Here is a 2265-nt window from a genome sequence, read left to right on the forward strand (position 1 = left end):
CTACCAGCAGAACCAGAACATGCCCTATCCTGCCCCGCACCCTTATGGTGCGCTTCTGGAGCGGAGTACTTCACCAGCGACAAGACTTTCTTCAGGGCCATGATGACCAACACTCACAACAGCCCAGAGTCCGCTGTGCTGCTCAACTTCGTCAACTGGAGTGCCTTCCTGCCAGAGTCCTACCGGGGGACGTATAACTACAGCGTTCCGGTCGTGGCGTTGTCGGCGGAGGGGCGGGTCAGACGGGCCATCGGCTCCATCGCTGACCCCCGGCCTCGCCCCTGCTGGTCCCGGATGCCGTTTTACGCTCGCTACCCAAGGCCTACGTTCTGACGTGTGAGTACGACGTGCTGCGGACGACGGAGTGATGTATGCCGCACGCCTGCGTCGGCCGGAGTCGAGGTGACGCACGAACACTACGCCGGAGTTTCCACGGCGCCCTCATGTTCACCGTGTGGCCAACCGACTTCCTGATTGGACGCACGATGACGGAGAACTTCATCAGATGGCTGCAGCATACTTGTAGAAAACAGAATGTTCATTCCTGTTTCCCATAGCAACCCAGCACCTGTTCGTGTTACTGTACTTTAATGTTTGTCTCTTTGGTTGTTTTACACATCTTTTGTTTATTTTTAAACAAAACTAAAGCACTGTCTGTTTGTAATTTAAAAAGGGCACCTACTGAGGGGTTTTACACTCTGATACTACATCCCAACAACAACACCAGATGCCAGTCAAATACTGGTTAGCCTGGATTTTATAATCACCAGGAAACCAATGAGGCAGAACATGAGGCAGACCAACTGATGCCAGATACAAGACATTTGATGAAGCCAAGTGCTGTACATTTTATTTTGGACATTTCCATCTGGTTCTGCAGCTGAATCGTAGATCACAATAATAGCCCGTGTGTTTTATTAGCAGATTCTTGGTAGCCACCCTAAGGTCACAGGGAGAAAGACGAGGACAAATACTTGTTTAGTGTTATCTTTTAGAATTGAGTGGGTATGGATATATTGTTTGTCGAGGACCAGTCTAGAGTGGGAGGGACCAGTCTAGAGTGGGGAGGACCAGTCTAGAGTGGGGAGGACCAGTCTAGAGTGGGGAGGACCAGTCTAGAGTGGGGAGGACCAGTCTAGAGTGGGAGGACCAGTCTAGATGTGGAGGACCAGTCTAGAGGGGAGGACCAGTCTAGATTACTAGGGAGGAACATGGTTGTCATCTTGAGTTGTTCTCATCCCATAAAGGCCTGTTACGCTCAGTGATCATGTGAGGTGTACTGAGCCTGTTCACTTGTCTTCCCAACGTTCTGTCTGTCGCTCTCTGTCTCAATCTGCCTGCCCTGTGACATGGACGGACCAACACGAGGGAAAAGGGGAAGGACAAGGGGTTAAGTAAACCCCCTACAGCATGTCAGACTTGGATTTATTTGTAGTCTGAGCATGTAGCTGTTATTGAGGTTGAACAGAGCTGCAGTCAATTGAATGCAGTGTAAAGTAGTAGCTTAGAGCTTACTGCAGAGCTAATGGTCTGCCTATCAAGTTCCCCAGCTGACTCGGTTCCCCAGCTGACACTCCTCTAACAGAATCATCTTGTTGGGGAAACAAAGCTCTGTGTTCTTTATCATTGGATTAATCAGACTTGATGACTTGCACACATAATATAGACATAATCTTATCTGAGATACTATTTTATGTAGCTTCAGTATTCACCCTACAAATCCTTGTAAATATCATGACTGTCATGAATATCATGTGTAGTGTTTKTTTTTTCATGTGAAATGCGGAGAATTGAATACATGCATAATAAAACCACCTCACCTGACGGTCTGCTTCKCATGCAATCTCCATAGACAAACATTGGCAGTAGAATGGCCCGTACTGAAGAGCTCAGTGACTTTCAATATGGCACCTTTTGAATTAGTTAAAACCAAAACCAAACTAGTTGTTTGTGTGTAAGAGACAGCGAGAGGTATGGAAAGAGAGGGCTAGATAGAGAACCTCCTGTAGGATCAGTTATGAGGAGAGCGAGGGAGGGGGAGAGAGAGGAGGAAGGGGGGAGAGAGAGCAAGAGAAGGAGAGAGAGAGAGAGAGAGGAAGCTACCATACAGCCGGTGATCACAAGCATTTCCCGTAACTTAGCCTCAAATGTCCACCCAGCCTGTACGACCAAGTCCATCTATACAAGGAAGCAGTGCCCACCTTCGCCAGGACCCTAAAGGACATCGTCCTCATTCAGAGCCCGAACACCTCACACAGAAGAAAC

General features: G+C 48.4%; 1 pseudogene; it reads left to right on the forward strand.

The window, feature by feature from the left end:
• Positions 1–20: 20 nt before the first annotated feature.
• Positions 21–1152, forward strand: LOC112081200 (neutral cholesterol ester hydrolase 1-like; annotated as a pseudogene).
• The last annotated feature ends 1113 nt before the right edge of the window (positions 1153–2265 follow it).

The sequence above is a fragment of the Salvelinus sp. IW2-2015 genome, linkage group LG2, assembly GCF_002910315.2.
Source record: "Salvelinus sp. IW2-2015 linkage group LG2, ASM291031v2, whole genome shotgun sequence".
In the NCBI taxonomy this organism is placed as follows: Eukaryota; Metazoa; Chordata; class Actinopteri; order Salmoniformes; family Salmonidae; genus Salvelinus; species Salvelinus sp. IW2-2015.